Here is a 23,296-nt window from a genome sequence, read left to right on the forward strand (position 1 = left end):
TGCTTGTATAAATAAATAAATAAATCTTAAAAAAAAAAAGATAGAAAGTGGGCATTTGTATATAACCTCAGGGCAAAAAGCAATTGGCTGTCGTCACTGTCACTGAGTCCTGCCTGATATGGTTCGCACCATATTCCTAGATTATTTCAGAAAGACTTAGAGCTCAGAGTTCAACGTCTAAGAAATTAGCGCAGGGGCCTCTAAGTTCTAAAGAGCCTGTTTATATTTTCTATCTGTCAGTTTTGGCACATCTTATTATGAGAACGCAAGTTGTAAAATCCCCAAAGAGGCCTAGAAGATCACCAAGCTAATCAACAAGGCAGAGCTGGCTTGGGTACATATAAGGGGATACATCCCTGGGAATTTTGCAGAACTTGAATATATGGAGTAAGCAACTCTGGTGATTTCTAAGAGGCCAAAGGAAACAAATGAGGCTTTGTTTGGGGTTATATAAAATGAGACCATGTCAGAGACATAAATCACTGGGGAAAACATTTCAAATCCAAGGTAAACCATAGCTAAATGTTCTCTGTCTGGACAGCTTGCCCTTTAGGAGATCTGAATTTATCCAAGGTCAAATGTAGACCAAGGTCAGAGGCAGAACCTGGAATAGAAACTTTTATTCCCAATTTGCAGACTACAACTCCAAGCTCAGGCTGAGGACTACACCCAAGGCTCAAACAAGTTTTGTATCAGTAATAGGTAAGCCCTGAATAAAGTATAACAAATTCATTGAAATCATAGAAATTCTTTCTCTGAATAATTGGCCAGAAAAGATAAAAATAAACATCATGCATGTGACATGCCTGACACCTTCCCAGGGGGATTCCTAAGAAACAAACAAGCCACCTATTCAGAGGACATTTTCAGCTCTTGATATGATGCAAGAACATTCACTGAATGTAGTAAAATTATAATGAAGTTCTAAGTAACTGACAAGAGAATTAGACTTAATGCTGTGGCTAGACACTTTATAGATATTGTCCAATGCCAGAAATGACAAATGCTACCAAAGAAAACGTACAATTCTGTTTTTAAAAGACCTGTCCATTTCAAATGAACCTGGCTGCTCTTGATGTAGTCTATCTTGATAGTCATAGATCTCTCAGAAAAATCTTTCTCCTTAACAGCCACTTTGTTGAAGAGGAGAAGGAAAGGGAATGGAGCCTCTATCTCTTTCTCAAAGAAAAGAAGTTTAGAGACAGTGGGAGTAGGAAAATGCAGAGTATGCCTCAGTAACAAGGAGATGAAGTGAGACCCTGTACAGATTGAATATAACTAATTATTCATTTTACTCCTTAAATGTGGATTACCCATAAAAGCAGCCTTTATCAGACTATGTTCAGAAAAACTCTCATTCTAGGGTCAAATGAGTTTGGGAAATTCTGAATGCTATATTTACCTAATAGTTCACTATATACATCAGCATATTAAAGGCACTGAGAAGTCCTGCAATATAGAGACCTGTTTCACTTAACCATTGTTTGAATGGACGGGAATGAAATTGGGATTCGAACCTGGTCTATCTATAAAGCTCCTGCTCTTAATCACTGTACTATTCATTCACTGTAATTACTATTAATTCACTATACTACACTTGAATATTTTTCCTTTTTTATTTAGAAAATTTTAAATAATACATTAAAAGTAGAAATAATAACAACTCCATGTTCCCAATACCATACATTAACACATGTAGCATTTTTTCATATTAATTTCTTATTCTTACATGAAAAAGGGAATGTTATAAATAAAACTGAAGTTTTTTTCCCTTTGTCAGTTTCCTTTCTACAAGTAAACACTATGCTGAAATTTGTATGCATTCTTATAGATCATGTTTCTTCCTTTTAACAAATATGTCATATATATACCAGCTAAAAAAAATCTAGCATAAATAGGTATTTAGACAAATAGTATCTAGTATTTTACTTTTTAAAAATATCAAATAAATGCATCCCACAACATGTATCATTCCAAAGTTTCTTTTTTCAGCCAATATCACATTTCAGAGCCTTAACCTATGATTTTAACACTTGTGTAACACTTCATCTTATTAAAAAAAATAGCTTATTTATTCATTCTCCTACAGATGGAAATTAAGCTGTTTCCAATTTTTGTTATTACCAAACAATGTTCCAATAAACCTTCTTATTCGTGTGTCCTTGTGCACCTGTAGAGAGATTCTCAAGGGTATATACCTAGAAGTCGAGTTGCTGAGTCATGGTGTTTGCACATTTCCAATCTTACAAGATATTGCCAAATTACTCTCCAATGACCTTCTTATCCTTACTCTGTTTAATCCACACACTTTCCCAAAGCACAAGACACCATGAGAAAAGTTACTGCATTTTGTAAAAGGAGTCAAGAAAACTGGTGTCCTAATGCACACTGAAAATAATCACTTAAAATCCGAGTCTTAGTTTCCATAACTATAAAATAGGGATAATAACATTTTTTTCTGATCTTATTCCCTGAATTTGGTTGCCCAAATAAAATTGTAAGTGAGTGAGTGAGCTTTGTAAAATAGAAAGTGCCAAATTGTGTCAGTTACTTGTATTAATAATCGCACACTTAAATCAGTCACCTTCATTCATCATATATCTACAGTTCTGCTCTGTTCAGACATCAGATGAACTCAGTCCTACTCAAAGAAGATGTAAGCTACTAGCAATGCTTGAATTTTTCAAATTCTTAAGTGCCACAATGCTAACTAAACACTTTATGGGCAACTCCTGTTTGTTTATGGTTCTAAAATTCATCTGTTAATTGGTTGTTTGAAATTCAAAAAAAATTTCGAAAGGATGCTGTGGTCCAGTGATTTGGGTTCCTGCTTGCCTATCAACGAATGACTAATCGTGAGAGAACCAGCCGATAATGGGGAGTGGCAACTATAAACACAAGAAGATGTGCTAGATAATTTTGTTTTTGTTTGCTAAAATATTTCTCTAAAATGTGATGTTTTAATCATCACATCTTGCAAACAGGGAGTTTGAGGTACAGAGAAGCATATTAACCTACACAAGGTCATGCTAGAGAATGGTGGAGTCAGGATTTGAACTTAGGACTGGTACTGCATGCTCTTTTTACTACTTTACATCATATACTCCACCATGCAGAACTCTGAATCTATAGGAAAGTGAATACTAAAAAGTGGCGAGGAAAGTTGGAAGATGACTCAGAGAACAGATTTGCCCATAACCAGAATCAATTTGTTCCCACACTACTCATGAGCAGTAAAATGTGGCAAGTCAGGTATTGATTTTTCTAGCAATGGCTCCACAGGCATTGGTAGAAAGAAGAAACTAAAACAACAAACAATATATTTCCCTGGGATGAGAGACAGAACTGCTTCCTAATCCTATAACAGCAAAAAGATAATATCTGTATAGTTCTCTATAAGTTACATATAGAGGCATCTATATAATGTAGAAAGATGAAAGTGAATCTTGATGTATGATGGTTGGGACCTTGGAAATTGCTTCCCTATCTTGTTTTTCTTTCCAAATAAGATGCTCATAAATCAGCATTTGTATCTACATGTTACAGATTGTTATAAACCTGAAGTTATGAGAGACTGTTGGAATCAATCATGAAGCTAAATAAATACCTTCAAGGGAAAAGTCCTTATCTATCGTATTTCATTAAATTGTGCTGATTTAAGAATTATTATAGTTAGATTTTTATTTGAAGCAGTAATAACAAAGTAGAACAGTGGGAAAAATGTACTCATTCACATCAGCAACAAAAGCTAGAAAATACCTATGAATAAAATTAGCACAAAAACAACAAAAAGAAAGTATACATCAAATCTCACTTATACAAATAATCTGGTTTTGATATCACTGTTAAATTAGCTTGACAAAACACACTGGGTAGTGTCCCAACTTTTTATATTGTTTGGAACAGTTTTATAAGATGGGAATTATCTGTTCCTTGAAGGTTTGCTGGAACTCACTCATAAAGTAATCTGGGTCTGGTGACTCTTAAGAAAACTCTTTGGCTTCTGGTTCTATGTTTTATGTTTATTGGCCTATATTGGTAAGCTTGTTTTGATAATTTACATTTTCCTTGAAAATAGTCTGATTATGTAGCTTTCAATTTTCTTTGTACCTGGTTGTTGATGAACATTTTCTGAAGTCTTTTAATTTTCAAAGTATTTTTGTATGTCTCTATTTTCATTTCAGATTCTATTTGTGTCTTCTTTCATTTCTCATTGATTTTCTCCAGAATATTGTTTACTTTATAGAACTTTTCAACAAACCAGCTTTTGGCTTTATTAAGCAACTCTACTTTTGGTAGGTGTGTATTTTCAACTTTGGTTTTTCTTTCAATTGTCTCTGAATTTTTTAATGTTCACATAGAAAGATTATCTTAATTTTTTTGTCTTCTATTAAGCCATTTAAGGATATAAATTTCTCTCTAAATACAACATTGATTAATACCTTACAACTTTTATTTCAACTCAGTTTTAATTACTTTTTTCCCATTGGCTCCATGAAATAAATTGATGTGTTTTGTTTGTTTGTTTGTTTGTTTTAATTTCCAAATATCTGGCCATTTGGAAAGATTCATTATTGTTGTTAACATTTAATTTCATTTTACTGAAGTCGTTATGTCTTATGTAATAGCAATCTTGATAACCCCCCCCCCACCGTTCAATAGTATATTATTAGCTTTTGCACTTGTTTGACTAAAAGCTGCATTATTCTTATTTACTGAATACAGAGTTCTTTACTTGGTAAGGAAAGATCAACAATTGAATTGCTCAATAATTGAACTATTATATACTTTACCACTGATATTTTTACATCTTGTTTTTCTCTTACCATGTCATTATTTTATCTATCTTGATCATTGCTTGAATTGAACACATGTCTCTTCCATTTTTTTTTCCACTGCTTAAAGTTATGCCCAGTTTCTCTCTACCAAGTGTTTACTTGTATTTTGCTTTCAAGTACCTTTTACATATTTTTACAAAACAATGTAGAATTACTCAGGCACCACAACTTTTGGGCAGCAGCAGGAATTTGGTTACAATACTTTTATTGAGTGTTTGGATCTAGTCTTCATGTCTCTCAACTTTTCTTTCCTCTTTTTTCAACTCTTTATTTTGTGCTGTGAAAAGAATTCTTCAATTAATTTGTTTGGCTTGTTGGCTTGTTCATCAACTCTGCCCAACAAGTTATATACTGCATCTAATGAATTTTCATTTTTCTTGCATATACACATATGGACATATTTCTCCCAGATCTTTAAGAAGGTTTTTTTAATCATAAAATATATTTATCATGAAATTTAGATATTAAAAATGGCAAATGAGATCATAAGTATTTTCAGTTTCTGAAAAGAAAAAAATATTCCTATGTGACATGGTAGATTTGGGATTACTCATGTTTCAGAATATGACATGTTTCATGCTTGTTAATGATTCCCCATGATTTAGCCTTATGAATAACTTTTCATTGTTTCTACTTTTTTATTGTTATTGAAGTACCATAATTTTACATTCTTGCTAGTGTTTTGACAGTGTAGACAGGTGTACAGTAGCCCTTCTACCACAGAAGCAGCCATAGTCCTCCACCATAGTCCTTTGTGTCCTCTCCCCAATCCCTTGTTTTCACTCTTCTCCCTTCCTTTCCCCCTCTGAAAGCTGAAGATCTATGGTCAGTTTTCAGGGGTTGATTTTAAATAACAAATGGGTTGATTATCATGACATCCCAGTAGAAATTTCTACTAGATAGATCCTCTTTCCTGGAGTGATGTGAACATAAAAATCACTAGCACTTCTGGCTTACACCCCAGTTCTTGTATGCATAAATAAATAAATCTTTAAAAAAAAATAGCACTAGCATGTGGATAATAACAGAAACCCTAGACACGAGAAGGACCGTGAGCAGAGACAAAGGTCCAGAAATAACTCAGAGGAAATCATTAAAGTGTCAAGTAGGGAAGGAGGAACAAGGAAAATGGACAAAGATTTAGCTAGAGAGGTATTAAAAACTCCTGGAAGACTATGGTCCATAGGGCCCAAAAAAGAAAATGCTTCCAGAAAGAGGGAAGAGCACACAGTGACATATGCCATTCAGGGCTTAAGTCAAATGAGTATTGAAAATCAGCAGTCATGACTCTGGAATTAGGTTGATGAACAGCCTAAGTTTTCAATGTTATTTTGAGTTGTTTCCAAATCCTTTAATTTATATGTATTTTTGTGGGAAATCAAGAAATTCTGCAGTATAAGTTGTTCTGCAATTGACTTTCAAAACAGAAGTCTTTGCTATTGCTGGGCTTTTTGTTTTCTTTTGTTTTTAGCATTCTTGCAATTCTTTTTTGGTCAAGAACCATTTGGTTGCAAATAATGGTATCCCATTCAAGTCAGGGTAGGCCAAAAGTAGAATGTTTTTAAAATGACTCAAATGTAATCCCTAGAACCCAAAATCAGGAAGTCTAGTGAGGCTTATGGGAGACAGGAATTCGAACTGGAAAGTTGTCAGAGACCACGATAGCTACTTTCTATGTCTATCTCTCTCCAGACTCTGTGGTGTCCCTTGTCTCTGTTTTTATTTGTTCATCTTCTTAATTCTTTCCTCTATGCAGAATCTCTAATTCTGCATAGACAGGAACAAAATGGCACCCAAGTCAGTTCTACTGCCTCTCAGCACCATCTGAGCCTGCATATCATTTTTTGGCCCTTTAACCAATTGTTCTAGCAGAAGTAAATTGATTGGCCATGTTTGGAACATGTCTCTAGTCTCTGGTTGAATCAGCTATGAGCATGATAAATCATGTGTCCTTTCTCCATTCTGATAATGGGAAGTAGGTAGGAGACCCAACTTTAAGAGGTAGAAGCAGGGTAATTACTAAACTGGCTGCTGCCTCATGTTTCTCTCCCATAGCTAGTTCCTTTTCCTGCTTAACTTGCTGTTTTCACATTTCATCTTGCTGTATTTTCATTTCAGAATATTCTTTTATCTTTAAAAAAATGTGTATATTTGCAACTTATTAAAAATTCTTCTTGTTCCCATTTAAAAATCATTTTTGAAGATAATTCTATCTTCATTATTTAGTTGTAGAAATGTGTTCCTTTTTGTTCTGCCTCAAATTTTCACAGGTCTAGAAGATTCCTCTTTTACAGAATATGTTTTCATACTCCTCAGATGTTTCTCTTTTCTGCCCCTAAAAGGAGGGAGAGATATATCTACAATTGGTATTTGTTAATACTAGGCTATGTGGCTTATACTTGACCCCATGGATAAAGGGTTGGTTGAGGACCCCATGGATAAAGGTTGGATAAACACTGTGGGGTAGAACAGAGTAGGGACAAATAGATATCAGCAAGCTCTTGCCCAAACTTTCGCCATCATCTTCTTATCATCACTTAGTAGGCCTAGTTCTGCCCTAGGGTGAAAGATGAATTTCTCCACCCTTATGCCTTTCACTCCTGTTCTCCAAACTCATCAAGGAAAGAAAAAAAACATATATACCTCAACATATATGCTCTCACAAGTTCCAAAAATCAAAATCTTTAAAATATTTTATCTTTAGCTTATTGGCTCCTCTTACAGAGTGTGAACACAAAGTTCTTTAATAAAGGTTTAAATTTGATGTTTTCTAAAATGCAGTTTGTTCATGTCATTTATCTGCCTATAAGCAAAGGGAATTCAAGTTTCTTATTTTGGATCCAAGACCCTAATAAATTGATCCCTAGTTTCCCCATTCTTAGGAACAAAGATCTAGCTCTGTTTTCATAGGCACCCAACTGGCTTGTATCAAACTACTTACAATGCCACTGGGTATTCTACCATTCCCATGCTTGCATGACTTATGTCAATCCCTCGGTCTCACATCTCTCTCCCTTCCTCCATTTATCTGAACACTCACTGAGTCTTCCAGGCTCAGGTCCACATTAACCTCCAACATCTGGGACAACTGTCACAGCTGGGGTCCCAGCTTCTCCTCCCCATAGCACCAGTACCTGTGCTTCTATTATTGAACTTCATGCACCTAGCTGGAGTCACAATTTTTTCCTGTTGTTTCAATTTTCTTTCTATATTTTTTGAGGTAACATTAGTTTATGACACTATATGATTTAGAGGTATGGGGTCATCCCCTTCAGATACACCACACTCACCACCAAGGCACCCACAGTTCTCCACCATAGGCCATTGTGTCCCTACTTTTAAAAATTTCTTACTTCTCTGTTTTCTAAATAATTTGGAATATTTTTCAAGACAAGAGCCATATCACCTCTGTGTATCTGTTTCTATTTCTACTTTCTGTATAAGCTTCTGCTTGGAACCAGAACTTCATAAATGGTTGATGCAGAAATCAAGTAGTATCTATATATCAAGTTTGAAAATATAATACTTATATTAATAAAAGAACCTGAAGTCATTAATTATTACTTAATAGACAAATCAGCTGTTCAACGTTATTAACTTTTAAGAAGTATTAGAAGTTACAGAGCTTTTATTTTTTTTAAAGATTTATTTATGCATACAAGAACTGGGGTACAGGCCAGAGGTGTGGGGCATGAGAAGATTCTCCAGAGATAGAGTGGGCAACGGAACAGGCAGATTGACTGAAATAAACTACTGAGGGGAGCAGCCAGCGAGACAGGAGAGGTCTGCTGCGCCATGTGGGTATCTCCCTGGCTGGGGATTGAACTCGTGCTGCAGTGGCTGTGAATAGCTTCATAGGTTGCGTTTTAACCCCTTGTGCCACCAGGGAGGTCTGTTACAGAGCGTTTAAATCCTAATTCACAATAACATAGCTGGACCCATGCTCAGAAATTGGGAGATAAATAAAACATGTATTTATTGGCAACAATTTTTAGTCTTTCCTTTGCCACGTGAAAAAAGAGGAAAAAATGAATTTTTCTAATACCTCAAGAGGGAAATGTAATAAATACCTATTCATTTGTATAATAATTACAGGGTGCTTTCATAGCCCATGTAATCCTTAAAACAATCTTGTGAGTTAACTGGAGTATCATAAAAGGACTTTACAGATGTGGAAACTTTAAACTCAAGAGGTAAAGTAATCAATCCAGAAATCACTCTGCCAGAAGGTGAAAATTCAAATCTTTAGTCCCTCTGCTTAAATCAGGTGTTTGTTTTATTTAATCAGCAGAAAAACCCATGTAACGAATACATCCAATAACTTGTTTCCCTGAATACTACCACAGCAAGAAAAATTTACTTGATTTATAAAATGTATACTATTTAGAACATTTTATATCCTTTCATTCATTTCCTACAACTCAGCAGAATGGATTGGGCAAATATCCTTATGCCTGTTTAGTCAATAAGAAATCTGAAGTTCACCGTGACTAGGTGAGTTTTTCCAAGTTATTCTAAATTAGTCAGTGAGGTGAGAGATCTATTCAATAACTTCAGATTGCTTGCTCTACTCATGCTACTTGTTAACCAGTATCTTGATATCATGAAAAGACTCAACAGACATTAGAGAGTTAACCCACTCTCTAGAAATCAGGGAAGGTAAATAAAAATAATTAGCTCATGTCTAGACAACTCTTGACTGGTCTCTGTGTTGGCAGAGTCCTACGATGCAGTCCCATTTACACCGATTCCTCAGGGCAGTGTCCAAAATGGATCTGCTATAGCAGATTAAGTTGTGCTTTATTCAGAGCAGCTTAATGTTGTATATGAAAGGCATTCCGAGTTGAATGAGAAGTCCCGTACAACTCGTCTAGGGCACATATAAATGATTCATCTTTTAGGTGCTCTGTTTAGACTGTAAATTCATACCTTTCCCTCAATTTTTTTTTTTAATATCCAAAAGGGAAGGTTTATTATAAAAAAAGGAAAGACAAGGAAAGGACACTTGCACAGACACAAGCTGGCAGAAAGAGCTGTCTCTGGAAGAGACAGATTTGTTAAAAGAGGCCTGCGTAGAAGCAGGCAGGCAATCTTGGCAGGATAGCTGCTCCCACTGCTTTGCAAAGGGAGAAAGTTTTTCAAAGAAAGATTTTCAGACACTAGAGTAGGGAAAATAGATCAGCAGATAGAAGATACATTTCAATAAAATAAAAGATCAGAAAGTGTCCTAATTTGGGGCACCCACATGTAAATATTTCTCTGACTTAGATGTCATAATACTTTAGAAAATTTACCCAATTAGTTGAACTTAGACATTCCTAGCTTCCTCTTCCCACCACCTGGTGTAGAGGAAAGATCACTGGACATTGGAGACAGTAAATTAAGTTTGAAGCCCAGATCTACCTCTTAAATTTTCCCTGCTTCAGTTTCCTCATGCCTGCAACTTGTGTTGTTGAGATTGAAATAAAATGTGACAATATGTATAAAGTACTCATTGCAATCTCTGACACATAGTAGGTGCTCAATGAATGATAATATAAATATGATGTTATACTTCAAATACATGAAGTGTTACACAGAACCAAGGAGTCCAGAGGCTATACATGGGGCAATTTTATAGAGAAATGGCATTTCGGCTGAATTCCTCATTGCAACATTAATAAAATTTGGAAGAAAAGCAAAATTTGAATTCTTGATAAAAATTGGTCAAGGATTTAGGAATTCTTTGCCTGGAGCTTTGGTTTCCAAATAACTAGAAGAAAAGATTGCTATTTTGGAGGGAGAAGTTCAACTTAACCATGCAAGTTATGCAAAAAAAAAAAAAAAAAAAATGCCAGATTTCCCTGAAAATATGGCAAATGGGAATCAAGAATCTGCAGATATGAACTTTTCTCTAAAAATTTTTATGTTCCTTGTACAAAAATAATCAAAATAGGCCTCAGAGATTAATTGATAACTTGAATGAGCTATCTTCAAGCAGTGGGTCCTGTGACAAATTGAGAAATAAGTTGAAATGTGGAGTCAGATTCCTGGCAAATTTATTTAAGCTTTCATATCCCTGTTTGTGAAATGGAGTGAATATTAATACTCATTGAGTATTTTATTACAAGCATTAAATGAGATTTTGCATCAACAAATCTTAGAGCAAGGCTTATAAGATGTAGCAATGGTACTTAACATTATTTTTACCCACTTCATAAGTTTTTTGTAAGGATGAAATGAAGTAAGATAGTTTTAGTTTCATAAAGCATATTTAATATCAGTTAGATATATCTTGAGTGGGGAGTGGAGGGTTTCTAACTCAGATGATCCAAAGAAGACCTCTTAAATTTTATTTTTGTCTTGAAAATATTAGAATGTGGGCACACTCTTTCTACTTCCTACTCTTCTCCCCTCATAAGTACACAGTTCTGCTGTCCTTCATTAAAGAGAACCAGACCATGCCACCTCCACAAAATGTCACAATCTGACATGACTTTACCCAGAAACTGCTTACCAACAATATTTGCAAAACATCTGTGCTCATCTGCCAAGCTTCTTGGTTAAACATGGCTGTCCTAGCAAGCTATAATAAAAGATGAAATAAACCTCTCCATAAAACATTTAATAAAACTGTAAAAGTTAAATAGCTCATAATAGGCAACCATATAAAAGTGTGTAGCCCAGCTCTTGATCATTAACCCCCATGAGGACTTGGAAAAAAAATCCCAGGCTATTATTCTAGCCACCCAACTTACAGTGTGGAATTGAATCAGGGTATTGTTCCCAGAACTCTCTCCACTTTGAAGTTGAAGGATTTTCACAATTGCTTCACTGAATTTGATCTAAGATGATCAGATTCCTCCCACCAAGGTAAAATTAATTTGCAAAGAGACATTGAGTCTCTTGGAATTCCTGCATTACGTTCAAGAAGAGAATGGAATTTCTTTGCTTATTTCACTAAGTATGATGTTAGCCAAGAAATGGATGTTGGTTTTGGCTGCCCAGCAACCAGTTCTCCTTTCTAATAGTGCCTTGTTTCCTTACAGGGAACAGTATAGACTGTCAGGTGCACCCCCAAATATGCCCACCTATCTCATACAAGGGTGGAGTCTGTGACTGAGCCATGCTTATCAGGCCTTGCCTCTCAAATCTATTGTGAATCAGTTCAGAGTGATAGCATGGGAAGGAGGGAGGGAGAGAATAAAAGTGGGTGGCCCCATCCCACACAGGCATCGTCATCTGTTCAGTAGTTCCTGCTGCCTGACCCCATGGACATGCTCAGATCCCTGTTCTCATCAGAGTCCAGTGCTCTAACCTTTGCTCTGGTTTTGTAAGTCCCCTATATTCTTCTACTAAATTCCTTTCCTACTCAATTTGTCTTATAATGTTTATTGTTGCTTATATCAAAGGATCCTAATTGCTATAGAGTATCAAATAAAAATTGTCAGTGATGCTTACGTATTTCCTTTTCAGAAAATAGAATCACACATGACACAGGAAAATACCACCGAAAGCAAGAATTATACAAAGGTATTTTGTCTATCTCACCATTCTCCCCATGCAAAAAGAAATTTTTGCTTAATGTTTATCTATTGCAAATTGTGTTTAAAAGAAATTACCTCAAATGGCTGTCAAAATTGCAGAAAGTATAAAACAAGAAAAATGCAAACTCATATCAAAATATTCAGTTGAGGAGGTAAAGGCAAGAAGTTTCTATTCCATACAAAACGATTTCAACTCCCCTAATAACTGAGAACTTCATATAAATATTTGCCTAATGACCTGAAAGGCACTGAGAAGAAATGAAATCCCTGTGAGTTGAAACCTTATAGATTAAGTTGGTGGCTCCAAATCGTTTGAGGTTAAGAGGATTTATGATTTATAAAAGACTAGTATTGTTAGCCCTTGCATAAAACAGCTACCTCTCACAGGCTCATTTTTACCAGGAGCAGTTTCATGGAGCCAAAATGATACACAAAATGAAATGCCAGCTTATATACTTTGTTCAGATCCCTTCACCTCTCAGGCCAAATTATCTTATATGAAAAAAATTCAGAAACTTAGGAAGCAAATTGGCATTTAATACAATTGCATTAGATCCGTTTCTTTTCCCCTAAAGTCTTACTCACCAAAGAAATTTTAATTAAGAAGGAAGCAGGGAATTGGTCTAAAGGCATATGCGATGTATTAAATATCTGACAGACCATTTGCACGCCGACCTCACTAGGGAGCCAGGACGAAGATGAGCCTGGCTCCAGGGCAGCTTGAAGTCATCACCACGGAATAATGGCTACTGTCTTTTTAAAACTCTCAGAGGTTCACACTGTAAATTTCCTTCCAGTTTCCAGTGGTATGAGACACTGCCAGTATAAATCTTGTTGTCACAAAAGAACAAGTTATAGTATATATTCAACCACACACACACAAAACCTTTCAAATAACATTAACTTAAGCCCACAAAACCAAGGAGAGTCAGAAGCAAAACTGCAACCCTGTCCTTAAGTCACCCCCATTGTGTTTAGATCTTGAAGAATACCAAACTTATGCTAGGGTATCACCAGCTCCATGACTACACAACACTAAGGCAATTAAGTCAAATTGGTTAAAAAAGAAAACTCTCACAGTTCATGTCAGGTTGACCAAGAAAACATAAACCGGTCTCCTTTTGTGAATTTTCATTGCAATACGTGGACCTAAACGCCCCGTCCGAACCCCACAGAGCACCCAAGGCTGAAAGGAAGATGAGGAAGAAGGCAGGAACAAGTTGGGTTGCAACTGAGAAACCAATCTTTCCTAAAATCACAGTTTGTAAGTGAAGGTTTTTCTGAAATAACTGCATGTCCTCTCTTGGCTCATTCAAGAATCAAGTTTTTCATTTTTTTCTAGGGTCACTTGATCTAAAAATTAGGTGTCCAGGTTATCCTTGGGAATTCATTCTGAAGACCTAGCAGCACTGTCAGATCTGAGAGAGGGACGCTGTTTGTGAGGCAGGGAAGATTGGTGGTTAAGGATCGGAGCTGTCAAAGCCAGGGAGACCTGAGTTTCAGACCTAATTGGTAGTCACGTACCAGCTATGTGACCTCGGGCAGGGGATCTCCTCTCAGAATGATGTATCCATACTTCACCTCTAACATGAATCAAGTTCATGTCCATGCACTGGGTTGCCAGGAGGACTAAATAGATATTTCTGAAGTCCTAGCATTGTACCTGGCCTGCCGTAAACATTTCATAAATGGCACCCACATCTGTGAGCATCAAACATTTTGAAGGAGGGAAAATAAGTTCTCTTAAAGATCAAAAGGGGAGGGTGATGGTAGGAAGGTTTCTACATGCAAAAAAGATTTGTTTTCATTACATGGAAAGTCACAAAGAAAAGGCTGGAAAGTGAATCATTCATTCCACAAATATGTCAGCTATGTGCCAGGCTTTCAGGAATTCAAGGATGAAGAAGATGGAAATTATCCCTGCCCTCCAGAAAATAGCAGTCTAGAAGGCCAGCAGACACACAGAAAGATATTCACAGCAAGGGGTCTGGTTAGGATCCTACCCACAGTGTCCTGGTCACCCCCTAAACCCATCAACAACCACACCAGGATGCTTTCCTTCGCTTGCACCCTGCTTCCTGCCATCCAGGAAGAGGACTTGAAATCTTTAACCCAGACCTTCCTGGGCCACAAGAGCTTCAGAAGGTGAGAAAACAGCTTTCAGCCAATGACCGAACATAGAACTTGTCCTGTCCTCAGCTGCTGTTAGGAGCCAAATGTGGCGGCTGAACTGTGTCCTCAAATCCTTGTGCTGAAGTCCTAACCCCCAGTACCTCAGAGTGTGACAGCATTTGAAAAAAGGGAACTTTATAGAGATGATTAAGTTAAAATGAGCCTATGAGGGTGGATACTAATCCAAATTCACATCTTTATAAGAAGAGGAAATTTGGACACACAAAAAGAGGCACCAGGGACACATGTGCACAAAAGGTCACATGAGGAAAAACAGAGAGAAGGGGACGATCTTCAAGCCAAGGACAGAGGCTTCAGGAGGAACCAAACTGCCAACACCTTGATTTTGAACTTCTAACCTCCAGAACTATGAGAAATTAAATGCCTGTTGCTTATGCCATCCAGTCTCTGGTATTTTGTTACGTCCCCCTCAGCAAACTACTACAGTTGCTTTCGTTAGTGAAGCCAGGGATATAGCAGAGATGACAGAGATAAAGAGCTAGAGCTAGAGGTAAGGTAGAGGTAGAATTAGAGGTAGAAAGAGACAGAGACAGAGACATACACCCAGGAGGAGACAGAAGTGTAATAAGTGGATAACAGAAGGTGTTGTTGATTTCAAAAACATGTGCTGCCAGGTGAAATGGGTCATCTTTCCAAAAAACTTTGCTTGCTAAGGGTATTACCCAACATGGCTTTTACAGACCCAAGCACTCATTCACATATATATCCTAACAATGGGTTCAAAGAGACATTTTCCTAGTCAAGTGAGCCCAACAGGAGGCTGCACAGATTAGTGCCAGGGGTATAAAATGGCTTATGTTCTGTTGAGCACGTACTTTTTCATCTTTTACTTTGCTTGTCTGCATATAGGCATGGCAATCACTGTTCTAAACACTCACCTGGATTCACAAATTTAATCTTCACCATCTTATTTAAGAGTTTCCTAGGGCTGCCATAACAAATGACCTCAGGTTGGGTGGCTTACAGCAACCAGAAATTAAGCTCTCCTGTTCTCATGGGTCTGAAGTCCTTTTGAAATCGGTAGGGGAGAATCCTTCCTTCCTTCGTCCAGTTTCTGGTGGTTGCCTTGGCAATCCTTGACGTACTTGACTTGCAGTTGCCACACTCTGATGCCCGCCTCCATTGTCACATGGGGTTTCCCCTGTGGGTTTCTGTTTTTTATTTTTTACGAGGATAACTGTCATTAGATTAAAGGCCATCCTAATCCAGTACAACCTCATCTTAAATTAGCCAATTACACATGCAAAGAACTTATTTCCAAACAAGGTTAGTCTGAGGTTCAGATGGATATGAGTATTGGGAAACACTCATCAAGCCAGCGGAGGTAGGCACTGTTATTATAATGTCAGTTTTAGGCATGGGAAGATCAGGCACAAGGACAAAATAACTTTGCTCAGATAAATCAGTGTTAGAGCCATGATATAGCTCCAAAGCCCATGTTCTCAACTGCTACACTATGTTACCTCTTGACAAATATTTCCTAGATGAATGAATGAAATAGTCATTAGTGGTGGAATGTCAGCATATTTAATTTCACTCCTCATCATCCATTTCTCAGACCACTGCACCAGCCTCCCAAGTAATATATCTGCTTCCCCTTTTCACTTCTCAACTCCACCATCCATGTGACCACCACATTTTTTTTTTTTTTCAAAACACATAGCCGGTCATCTTAATACATTTCTTGAAATCAAATTTCTAACTTAGCAGATAGAAATTCTTCACCCATTGGACAAGAAGCTACATGTGGGTAGGGATTGTGCCCATTTTTGCTCACTCTTGTATCCTTAACAAACACAGATCCCTAGTATCTTAGAAGTCCTTAATCATCATTGCTAAGGAGAAGTAAGTGAATGGTGAATGGTCTAGGCCAGTCTATATTTCCAGTCTCTGCTCCTGCTGCTCTACCTACAATGTTCTCTGTCCTTTACCCCTCATCAGCATCCATTTCATTTCAGTGTTGCAGTCACATTTGGCTCATACCATGAGCTAAGTGGATCTATTGATAGTTCGGTGTTGTTCACAATGAGCCCTCTGCCGGGATCCTAATCACCCTCAGGGCCCAGCTCAAATCTCTCCTCCCCATTAGGTACATTGAAACAACACACACCACACACACCCCTCTCATATAAATTGCTTCTACTCAAAAGGGCCCCATAGAACATCTGTGATGTCATCAGCACTGCATTTGCTTTGACATCTATTGTGCAAACATGTCTTCCTGACTCCACTCTTGAGAGGTCCTTAGAGGCAGTGGCTATGTCTTCTGCATTTTTATCAGCAGCATCTAACACAGTGCCCATCAGAAGTGGACACTTGATAAATGGTTGCTTTTGGTAAATGACTGAGTGAATAGTCTCTTGTCAATGAGTACACACAGATTTTATTTTGTTTTGACTAAGCCTTGACGATGTATGTATGGATCCAATTCCCAAATGATGAGGCAACCTCACTTACAAAGCCACCCAAACACAGATGTCACACAGCTAAAAGAAGACGTCTGAAGTCAGAATCTTAGATCAAAAACAAATACCTCAGGGGAAAATTTATTAAAATATGGAGTATTTTTCTTTTCCCCTGGCTTCTCTTTATCCCACTTTTACCTGGTTCCCCACCCCCTCCACACCTCACAAGCACTTTCCTCTCATGCCCCTTCACAGATTCCTTTTCCTCCACTTGAATTCAAAGTCCTGGCTTGCCTCCAAACCCAAACTTTGCTTTCTCTGCCTTTCTATCTGTCTCTCTGCCATTGGATCCTGTCCAGGGGTCTTAATGCCATGAAATTTTTTCCTGAAATTGTTCCATGAGAAAGAGATTCACTTCAATCTTCACACCACTGAATTATTTGGGTTCTTTTTCTGACAGTAACCCAGTCTCGCCCTGACTTACCACAGTGAGTTTTTGTTTCCATTAACCATTGAATTAGTTATTAATGATTACAATTCTGGAGTTTTCACATTAAATCAAGATATCTGGCATTTCTTTTTTTAAGGAATGGACTCTGAAAATACCCCACCTGTATTCCCACATGGCTACAATTGAGGTAAGAGGTGGCACCCCCTTTTGATGGATAATTAAAAAAACATCTGCATCAGACCAGATGAGAGGCAATTCTCTAACTACACTTGACCAATTGGTTTTAGCAAATTCATAGTGAGGAACAATTAAAAATTAATATCTTCAATATACTTTCCATAGTCACTTATTATTATATTTATGTTAATAGTTATATCAACTGAATGTGACCCCCACTGCAAAGAACATGTTTTATTGTCAGTTAGACCTGAGTTAAAGAGCTATTTTATGGGAACTATTTTTCTTAAGGATTTATTTATTTATGCTTGCAAGAACTGGGATAAAGGTCAGAGGTATAGGGGGTGAGAGGATTCACCAGAAACAGAGTGGGGAGCAGAACAGGCAGATCCCTACACTGCTGAGGGGAGAAGCAGGTGAGACAGGAGGGTAGCTCCATGTGCACCATGTGGGTATCTCCCTGGCTGGAGATTGAACTTGAGCTGCAGTGGCTGCAGATAGCTTCATAGTGCTGAGACTTAACCCCTTGCGCCACCAGCAAGGCCCCATACTGGGACTATTTTGGATGAATTCCTGGGTTTGGTGGGTCAGGGAGCCATCTGACTTCTTAAATCAAGACTTGGGTTCCCAGAGACTCACTCGGGAAACTGCCCCTCTAACACAAAGTTGAGTAAGATGCTGATGCCGATCATGTGGCATGAAGTGGGAATTTGAAGATAAGAATGAAAGTGTCCATTCTGAGACATGACACTGAGTAGGCAGAGAAGGATGGTTGTGTGTGAAGAATGCTTGCAATGCACCGTGGTGAGTGGGTGATGGACGTCTCACTAGATGCTACAGGGAAGGGAATTCTGTCCAGGTTTGGGATATTCTTGGAAGGCTTTTTCTAGCAGGTAACCCCTAAGCTGAATCTTCAAATATAATTAAAGTTAATCAAGTGAGAAAAGGATGAAAGTACATCCCAAGTAAGAGAGTTATTCCAGACGCCAGGCAAGACCTGGCGTGGCCTACGAGGCTAGGGATGGATTGCCAAGTGCCAGGCAGGTGAGGCAAGAAATTAAACTGGAGAAACACTAAAAACTGGTCACCAGGGCCTGTTGTGGCTATCTCAGGAGCTCAGACTTTCTCTGCAATCACTGGAAAGGCACTGAAGCATTATAAGTAGTGATAGGGCTTAATTTCAAGATGAGTGGAAGAGCTCACAGAGCATCTACAAGGAGACCACTTGAAATATGAATCCAAGGGTTGGGTGGGTGTGACCAACACTTGAGCTACAGCAGTGTGAGAGAAAGGGGAGGAATGAATAGATTAAATAGGTGTTATTAGGAGATAAGATCGATAGGATGTGGTGATGGATTGAATGGGAGAACATGAGGCATCTTGGATGAGATCAAGAAGCCAAGGATGACTTCCAGCTTGGGAGATTGGGTGATGCCAACTAAAATAGGGAATACCAGAGATGGAAGAACATGAATTTGGCCTTTGACATGCCAAATTTTAGATGCCTGTGGAATATCCAGATGGAGATAATACAGGAAGTGGGGCAATTTGTAAGACCTTCAAAGTCCCAGGCACTCTTATTTATGGAAACCCCATCCCACATCATATAGCAGGCATATTAAAATTTATCCACATCCCACACTGACTCTAACTTTTGTAATAAAAATTAGAGAGAATTTTTATAATTCTGATATTTTGATATTACCTGTAATTCATTTAATTTTTGATTATTTGTGATTTTTTTTCAAATGCCTGCAAACTGAACTCTGTAATCAACAAATTTTTTAATAAAACAGACAAAATGTTATGATTTTAACATTGTATGAATTTAGGCTTTTTGGAGTGTTTCTATTTTGGAGTTCATTATTCATTTATTTGGGACTATTCATTTATTTGGGTCTCACAGGTATTATTAGGTTGTTGAAAAGAGGCTGCAGCATTGAGATCTTCATATTCAGTATAAAATTGTTTTGTGAGCAGACAAATGAATACATAAATTCTAGATAAAACCATAGAGTGAATGCACTTGTTCCCCAAAAAAACATTTAATTGACTAGAGAATTGGATGAATGAAAAGGAGAGCACTAGCATCTTAAAGAAAGTCAGAGAAAGAAGGATTTCACAAAGGAGACAGTGGAAATGCTGAAAAAGATAGGAATGAAAACAAAGAAACAAGAGAACACAGAATGTCAAAAAGATCACAGTTGGGCCTCCCCTGGTGGTGCAGAGGTTGAGCGCTGGGCTGCGAAGCTGCCTGCAGCCTCTGCAGCTCTGGTTTGATCCCCAGCCACCAGTGAGGGTCCCACATGGCGCGCAGACCTCTCCTGCCTTGCCCGCTATTCCCCTCAGCAGTGTATTTCATCAGTCTGCCTGTTCTGCTCCCCACTCTGGCTCTGGTGAATTCTCTCACCCTCCTGTGCTTCTGACTGTACCCAGTGCTTGTATAAATAAATAAATAAATCTTTAAAAAAAAATCACAGTTTTATCACTGAGATGGTACAAAATAGGAAAGGCTCATCAAATGAGACAAGGGCTAGAAGTGTCTAGAATAGGTTAGCCATCTTAGCTAGTGAGAGAGGGCATCATAGAAGTTCAAGGGAACATTTTTAGGAACAAGGAGTAGTAAAGGCTGAGAAGATTGGGGAATGAAAGACAGATGAGAAAGTAGAAGCAGTGACTCTAGAAATTTGGATAAAATAAGACAAAGAAGCATAGACCAATAGCTGAAGAGAGATATTTTTTACATGATATAGTTGGGGTTTGGTTATTTGCTTAGAATTGGAAAGGTTGAGCAGTCTTCCGAGCCAAGAAATCTCCAAGACAGATGTAAATATTAAAGTTGACAGAGAAAGGATGAAATTAGTGGGATGGAATAAGAGAGGAACAAGAGCCAGGGCCAGGGTCTTCCTTAAAGGGGTAAAAAGAGGTCTTATCTCCAGCGCTACAATATATGGACATGTTAATTATTTGAACTTTTGCATATACTTATTTATACCATTATCTCTCTATTCCTGAATGTATCTTATACCCCCTCCCCAAAAAATGGAAAGCTCAGAAAAGGACCATCTCTGAACCCAATTCTTTGTTCCATCTGTGAGTAGAAAAAAAGATATTTTTGAGTTAAAGGACCTTAGAGAGCATATATATGAGCATGAAATTTCTCTGTCATATTGTTAAAGAGGAAATTTCAAGAGCATATGTTTATGTGCTGTAAGAACACCAGCTCTTCCAGGAGCAAGGATTCTCCTTCCAGTTATGCCACAATTAGAAGAATAAGAAGAAAAGAGAAAGAAATGAGGGCCTATAACCTTAAAGAAATGGAATCCCCCTTCCTAATGTTACATTGCAGTCATCTATAAGTTATCCAAATCCTGTTCGGCCCTCTTTATTGCATTCATTCATTCAACAAACATGCATGGAACCCCAACTCTGTGTGAAGCAGTGTGCTTGGCCTTGAGGCTGTAGGTTTCTATGGGGAGGAACAGATTCTGAGTGAATACTATTCAACATATAACACAGTTCTCTTGTTTATTGCCCTCCAATGTTTCCCTTCAACTTTGAAGGGTGTCCCACTCTTGGGCATTTCTAGAATTTGATGAACAGTTTCTCTGTTGACCCTTTCCTGAGCTTCCCTCCCCACTACAGAGCAGATACCAGTACAGCTTGCTCTGAAGACTCTCAGGTCGGTTTTGGGACAGGACTGGGTTTGGACTGTCATGAGTTGCAGAAAATGAGAAAAAAGTGCACTGACGTGATCCTGTATTAGTCAGGAAAATTCTAAGAAATGCTTACCAAAGAGAGGTGGTAAGAGGATTTTTTCTCCCCTATTAGACTTATATAACTTATAAAATAACAGGCTGCCATTTTAGAATAGTTGGTGTTGGCATGCTGTTATCACGAAAATTACATGAAACTATTCTTTTTAGAAATATTACTTCAGGTTTTAGGTTAAGGCTTGATGCCAAACACAGATGAGTAGTTGGTTTGCACAATTATCGCCTTTTTCTTAGAAGTAAGGGCAAAACCTCAAAATATACCACAGCAGAAAAGCTATTTCTGTCACTGGCTAACAATTGAAGGACATGCATAAACCTTTGGAAATTAATATCCCCCAGGAAAATCTATTTGACGAAAGTCACAAGGAAGTTATTAACTAGAGTTAAGTCACTGACAAGAGATATTATTAATGATCTCATCAAAATTTCAAGTGCATTTAACTATCACATTGCAAGCCTTATTATTGAAAACTCATAGAATATTAAATTATTCTACAGGAGTTACTTGGCTAGAGATCAAATAAAAAAAAAGATGAAAAGCTAAAGTTCTAGGTAATTCCATAATTCTTTTGGCTTCACACAATTAAAATGTTAGCATCATTAGCCTCTCTGTCTCCCTTTTCAGCAAATCTACTGATTGCTAATCTAGTTGGTTTCTTTTAATTGTTAATTGTTTCCTGTTTCTCTTCCAAATGCTGAGGCAGGAAGGATGAAAGTCAGAAATGTCCTCCAAACCTTGGTTTTCCAAAAGCAGTTTAGGAAGCTCAGTTTCTTTTCCAGATTGAAGGAGACACTTTCAAGTACACTGGGTCTTTAATTGCTGCCCTTCAAAGACACAAAGGAAAGAGACATCTTCCCACTGAAAACTCTTTCTGAGATCTTGACCCAGTTTTGAGGTTGACACCAAGCTAAACTCCATGCTTTGCCTTTATTAGTGCCCCCCATAAATGCTAGAGCTTGACAGGCACCACTGATGTTGGGTAATTAACATTATATATTTCTCTGTCATCTTCTTGATATCTTTAAATTTTTCAGATCTTGAGTTTTTTAAATTTATGTATTTATCTAGTTTTTTAATTGAAGTATCATTGGTTTACAAGGTTGTCTGTGTTTCAGAGGTACAGGCTCTGCCCCACACCACACCCACCACCAAAGCATCCACACTCAGAAACTGAGATTTTATAAAACTTTTCTAAACTACAAGTTGATCTAGGTCGCTAAGACAATTTTCTCTTCACGTCAGCCCTTAGTGAATAAACAGTTGTTGCGTTTCTATGTGTCATATAACACCGTGCTGGGAGTCAGAGAAACAGGATAAATGTGGAATGGTTTCCAGATTTCAGAGAGATCTGGAATAAAAACTCGTTTTTCAAAATGATGCAATAAGGGTGATGTTAGTGATATGCCAGAAAATCCAGTGTGCAGACAAGACTAACCCGAAAAGAAGTGCAGGGAGTATATTCTAAAGGGGGATGTCCATGCTGAACCTTGCAGAATTATTAGGAATTAAGATGGAAGGAAACTTGCATTTATCAGTCTGTACAATGTACAAGTGTTTAACACACGATTTTCTATGAAATTCTTTCAACAATCTTAGGAAACAGTGTTATGCTCTCCTACTAATAAAGGAGGAAAATGAATGTCAAAGATAATACATTATTTGGGCCTCCCAGGTGGCACAAGGGATTGGGCACCATACTATGAGTCCATCCACAGCCTCTGCAGCACGAGTTTGATCCCCAGCCGGCCAGGGAGCAACTCACATCGTGAAGCAAGACCTCTCCTGCCTTGCCTGCTGCTCCCCTCAGCAGTGTATTTTGGTCAGTCTGCCTATTCTGTTCCCCATTTTGTCCCTGGTGAATCCTCTCACCCCACTACTGCATCTCTGGCCTGTACCCCAGCGCTTGCATGCATAAATAAATAAATCTTT

General features: G+C 37.8%; 1 long non-coding RNA gene across 2 annotated transcripts in view; it reads right to left on the bottom strand.

The window, feature by feature from the left end:
* Positions 1 to 23,296, bottom strand: part of LOC119248257 (uncharacterized) — a 45,220-nt gene that overhangs the window by 10,835 nt on the left and 11,089 nt on the right. The gene's annotated exons all lie outside the window — the stretch shown is intronic.

Source organism: Talpa occidentalis, unplaced genomic scaffold (assembly GCF_014898055.3).
Source record: "Talpa occidentalis isolate TD23 unplaced genomic scaffold, MPIMG_talOcc4v2.1 talOcc4.16, whole genome shotgun sequence".
Lineage (NCBI taxonomy): Eukaryota > Metazoa > Chordata > Mammalia > Eulipotyphla > Talpidae > Talpa > Talpa occidentalis.